We start from the raw sequence: 6000 nt of genomic DNA, 5'->3' as shown, positions 1-6000 counted from the left end.
TTCTTATGCCATATTCTCCACCAAGAATTTATCCAAGCTAAAGTTACACTTCGCAGTCTCAATAGCTGGCAGGCAGCTCGGCCCTACATTGCTGCAACCCCAACAATCTCTGGGGTCTCTGAAATCTGTCTCTTGGATAACCTCTGTCCTTGTCACAGAAGCAAATATACAGCAAGCTGCCACTGTGCTCTTGACGTGAAACTTGGCAAACACAATACACTGACATGAATTAGAGCAAAGGCTTTGCAGAGAAGTGAAACATGTTATTCAACAACTCAGCAATATGCTACTTATTTCTGGATATCATCCTTCTCTCTCCTGGGAAACTTTGTAATCACTGTTCCAAGTTATTTCCAGGTTTATCTCCTGCTTCATGTGTTCATATTCCAGGTTAGTAACTCAGATATACTCCCATATAGAAATACCAGAGGGTCATTCATAATTTTTACCTTCCTTAGTTTTCTACTGACAAATACACCAATAGTCAATAGTAACAAATATACTGATATAGGCTCTTGTTTTAAGTAACATACAATTCCTGCTTTATCTCAAAACTTTCTGAATTTTTTATAGAATATTAAAAATTTAGAGTATGCCCCCCTCTGTGTGCCTAATAGTGAATGAATCCCAATAATATTACATTCTGTGACCACTTTAAAAGCAAGATCGTGAGTTCCTTCTCTCTCTCTCTCTCTCTCTCTCTCTCTCACTCACTCTCTCTCTCTCTCTCTCACACACACACACTTATTTTATTTTGTGTGAATGTATGTGCACATGTATGCTACAGTATACATGTAGAGGTCAGAGAGCTGCTGGTGCAAGTGGATTATCTCCTTCTATCATTTGGATCCCAGGGATCAACTGTGATCAAGATTAGTGGCAAGGGTCTTTACACAATGCACACCTCACAAACCCCACAAATGGCAGTCTTAAACTGTCTTGAAGGAAAATTGTGCAATTACCTCTTTAAAGATGGAATTTCTATATTAACAAATCAAATCAATTGGTCCCTGCTAGAACTTTGGAATTCAGAAGCAACATAATCCCAGAAATGGAGGAAAACTTAATTATTCAGCTGTAATACGCAAATTAAAAATATGGACTATAGTATTCTCTCTACATTATTTATATCTTGTTTGTTTTCTAGCCTCTTCCAAGCAATGATCTCTAGATTTCTCACATGTGAAATAAATGTTTTTGCCCTCTGGTAATATTTCTGTGCTACTTTTGTCTAAATACCTTTGTATAGTATCAAATCTATCTCTTGCCAGCACACCAAAGTAGGAGTTTGCACAGCATCTCCAAAGCCGCTCTCCCTAAACAACACAGGGAACAGGAGCATTTGTATAACTTGCACCCTGCAAAATTCTTCAGGTGTTTATGCTTTCTTGTGTTGCAACTAATTCAAGAAGCCAACTCTAACCAATAATACTTTCAATAAGTATACTATTTAAACAATAAATGTATACGAAACAAATGTTTTCACAGATTAGCATGCAAACTCAGAACAGATCTGCATCCACATTTCTGTGCAGATCAGTTCACTGATCTGAATGTTTGAGGACACCTCAAGTACATTAACAATAGTGTATTGTTAATGTAAGTATCTTATTGTCTTTGAGCAGAAGAACAGTAAACAGTGACGGATTTAACAGGATAAGCCAGAAACTTCATTCTTTGGTGGAAAACTCATACTGATGTTCTGGGTTGATTTTTGCCTTTCCTCTATGGGAATATCACAGTCATAAATTCTTTCTATGATATACAAACTGTGCTTCGGTAACACAGACTAAGAAGTAAGACTAGATGTGGCTCTTGGTTTTGTGAATGAGTAGTCAGTTTTTCTAAGATCTTCTGTAGGAAGAAAACACAGCATACATTTTGTCTTTAACATCACAAATTACCGGGCAGTGGTGGCACACACCTTCAATCCCAGCAATCGGGAGGCAGAGGCAGGTAGATCTCTGTGAGTTCAAAGCAAGCCTGATCTACAGAGCTATTTCTGGGACAGCTAGGGCTGTTACACAGAGAAACCCGGTTTTAAAAAACCATAAAATTGCAAGGCTTACAGAAGTAGCATTAATCTATGACCTACGCCATATGAGACTTCTGGGTCTTGTGATTCAAGCTATTTTATTTTTCATCATACTCTGCGTCCAAATTGAAAATTAACTCAGTTGATCAAGCAATGAGTCCTTACATATAACTCAGGACTCATTGAAATTAGAGAAGTAAACTGCCTGTGACAATAGCTGTTGTAAATTATAACAACTATTTGATTCTTCATTTTAAAGGCACAATGATGACCCCGTCACATGCACATGAGAGTAAGTGAATGAACCATGTCCTGTCTAAACTAAGACATGGTGAAATATGGATGGCCAGTAATAAAAGGATGTCCCATATGTTGTTATTTATATAGACTAAACTATTAAGATTTACCTACAGTCAGCTCATAGCTTCCCTTAGCATGGATCCACTTAGTCATTTTTAAAATATTTGGGCACTGGACCCACAAAAAGGAAGGACAAACCTGTGCCACTGAATCAACCAAAAATTTTTCTAGTAGCTTTTTCATTTCATAGCCTAGAGATGTCATTTAGGAAAAGCCGTAGAGTTTTGTATTTTAATCTTCAGACTGGTCATTTATTGATATGAAGACTAGAAGATATTATTTATATTTGTCTTAATTCCATTTGCTTTTTAGAGTTTTCCACCCCACAAGGTTTTGAATTCATAAAATTTTTTGTTGGGTAATTTATAAGTATGTTACTATAATACCACACACATCTGTTTTAGGTTGCATTTGAATTCTTATTTTCTTATTGATAAATTGTTTGTGACCATAAGCCAAGTGTTTAGTTGCTCTTTGATGCACAAGTACACACACACACACACACACACACACACACAAAATCAACTGTGAGTCACAACCCCTTTGTGGGTTGAACAACCCTTTCATGAGAGTTGCATATCAGATATCCTCTATATCAGATTTATATTACAATTCATAACAGTATCAAAATTACAGTTGTGAAGTAGCAACACAATAATTTTATGGTTTGGGGTCACCACAACATGAGGAACTGTATCGAAAGGTCACAGCATCAGGAAGGTAGCAAATCGCTTCTTGTTTAGGAGTGGAAAGAACTCAATGTTGGGTTTTTGTCTGTTTTGAAGCTGTGTGTGTCCTATGTATACTGTCATAGTTTCTGTGAGTTCATGTATGTATCAGTCTTGTGTCTGTAAGATACAAGACATAAATTTCTGAAGTATATATATATATATTTACATATGTATGTTTAATTCATTGCATAATAGAAAATGCATACATAAGAAAAACCTATAGAACAAATAAAATATGTAACAGCAAAATAAGACCTTATTGATGAAGACACCACATATTTTGGCTGTAGGACAAAGAGAAAACAATTCCAAACCAACAAGAAGTCTCCTCCCTGTTATCTAGTCATCATGTTGTCTGGAGGTGCTATATGGGAAGCTAGGAAAGAAAAGAAAGAGTCTTACCGGGTGCAGGATGTTGATGTTGTAAGACAGCTCTGCCAGACAGATGGGATCATTGGTGTAACAGTGCCAACAACTGTCTGAGTTTGGAGCTTGAGCCACAGCAGAGAATTTCATTCTTGGGACTGTAGTATCCAATACTGTTGTTATTTTGTCAAATGGTCATGCTTTGAAAATGTCTTCTAAATATTTATGTTTATGTCCAGTGGACAACTGTCAACACAGAGACACATAATTAGTCAAAGCATAAGAGACTAGTACTCAACCTTAATGGAACATGATTATCAATACCACACATCACATCACATCACACCAAACAGGTACCATAAAAGCCTTGACTCGCCCTCTGGAAAAAATGTTCCTACTGAGTTAGATTTTTGTTACTAAAGTCATGGTATTAATGAAGCTTAAATCTGTTACTTGCTTGTGTACCCATTGTGTGTTACAATCACAGGTATCACTGCTGTTAGTCCCTACTGCCACTGTTATGACATTGTATAAATGGAGATTACTGCAAACTTTTCCCTAAGCTCAATAATGCTCATATGCTTCTACCTGCGCCTTCTACTATTTGGAAACTGATACCAGAAGCTGAGAAACCTCCGTGGTCACATTATCCATCAGGGCAGTATTGGTGAAAGCACAGCCCAGTAAAACCTGTGAGTCTTCATGCTCTGGTCTATTCATCATTCCTTGAGTCAAGAACAAAAGGTAAATATTTCTGCTACTTACAACCCCTTCAGCATTTGGCAATAAATTATACTGGCTGGCTAACAATGTTCCAGAGTCGCCACGTAGAATATGGCTATTTTGATAACTTGTGAAGTGTTTACAGCTTGGATTTACTCAATCTCTGTCATGTATTTCTCAGAATCTTGCCTCCCTCTTCTGTGATCATGTGGTTAAAAACTCATTTGGAGCACGTAACACTCATGTCTACTTTCCTCTTTATTCCATTTTCACTCCTCATTGTAAAAGCATAACTTTGAGACCTTAGTAATGCTTTTTACTGTCTTCATCGTTTTGAGAGACACAAATGATAGCCATTTCCATATTCATATTGCCCAATAAACTTGTCGTCAAAATTTTCAGAAAGCCCTCATTAATCTTAGTCCTTTCCTCCATGCAGATGAAGAGGCCTTGAAGCAATTTGAGTATGCTTCTTCAGAGTCAATAGCTAAATTGAAAATAATTCCTTTCAAAATGCTTAAGACGTCTCTCAGCAATCTCTAGTCACTGGTAATATTAGGGAATAAATCTTTTCTGAAGACGGGACAAGAAGTAGAACAAAACAAAAGAAAACTGCATCACTTCAGGCAGACAGGAAAAATACCACCTTGGGCTCATTTGTGTCTGGTGGATATTGCCTTGAACATTCTGTAGAAACCAAAAGCAAAACAGCGGAGGGAATCAAAATAAAAAGTTGTATCATTCTGTGCGCATGGATGCAGGTCTGAGTGTGTTTCCTTCAAATAAGCAAACCAGCCTGTGGTTTCTTTCATTAGAAATCCGTTGGCATGGATTGCACTTACAAAATTCTGGACTGGACTTCTTAGGTGGGATTTCTGAACTCGTTGCTGGAAATATGACCTCAGTCAGCCCCTGATTTCCTGTGCAATCTTGAGAACTTCATCTCTGCACTCCATTTCCTTGTCAGTAACATTATTCAAAAAAATATGAATGTGTTTTGAGAGAGGGGTCAGCAGGAGGCTAGGAGGGCAAAAGAGGAAATACAACAAATGTTTTTTTCAGATTAATTACACAGACTTCCTGAGTATCTCCTCAAGTCTGCACGGGCGCACACTTTGCATACTTGAAAGCAAGCAATAGAAAAGAGTTCATTAAAAGCTTTTGAGCTGTGAAGACTGCATGGGAGTGAACTAGGCCCTCCATACGTGGGAGACAGTAGTGAAGCTTGCACTAGCTAAGGGGCCCCTGGGAGTAGGACCACAATACAAACGTGGTATGTGAGTTAGCTTGTTGGAGCCCATTCCCTATGGTGGGATGGGATGCTCAGCCTTAATGCATGGGAGAGGCGCCTGGTCCTGTCCCCACTTAATTTGCAGCCTATGGTGACTCCTCATGGGAGCCCTTACCCATGAGGAGTGGACAGTGGGTGGGCTGGGAGGGAGGTGTGGGAGAGGGGCAGGAGGAGGGTTAGGAGGGAGGACTGATGTCGGAATGTAAAATGAAACTTAAAAAATAAATAGTTCTCCCTCTCTGTTACTGGCTTTCTTGAGTTCAGCTCAGTACTTAACCAAGGGAGTCTGCCTCTTCTTCGATCAGCCACTAAACAAAGGTTCTAGGCCCTGCCCTATATGAAATGACAGATATGGACACCCCCATGGAGGGCCTCACCCTCCCTGGGGTAATGAGGGGATAACGGGGGGGGGGGGGTTTGGGGGGAGGGCACGGGAGGAGGGAATGAGAGAGGGACCTGGAACTGACTTGTGAAGCAACCTCGTTTCTTATCTA

General features: G+C 39.0%; 1 long non-coding RNA gene across 1 annotated transcript in view; it reads right to left on the bottom strand.

Moving 5' to 3' along the window:
• Positions 1 to 3531: 3531 nt before the first annotated feature.
• The window catches only part of LOC110341611, a 241550-nt gene continuing 239081 nt past the window's right edge, over positions 3532 to 6000 (bottom strand). The window contains exon 4 of the long non-coding RNA XR_002383580.1: positions 3532 to 3738. This is a non-coding gene — a long non-coding RNA (uncharacterized LOC110341611). The remainder of the gene's footprint in view (positions 3739 to 6000) is intronic.

The sequence above is a fragment of the Mesocricetus auratus genome, unplaced genomic scaffold, assembly GCF_017639785.1.
Source record: "Mesocricetus auratus isolate SY011 unplaced genomic scaffold, BCM_Maur_2.0 Super-Scaffold_100008, whole genome shotgun sequence".
Classification (NCBI taxonomy): domain Eukaryota; kingdom Metazoa; phylum Chordata; class Mammalia; order Rodentia; family Cricetidae; genus Mesocricetus; species Mesocricetus auratus.
This window is presented reverse-complemented; position numbering and strand designations above follow the sequence as displayed.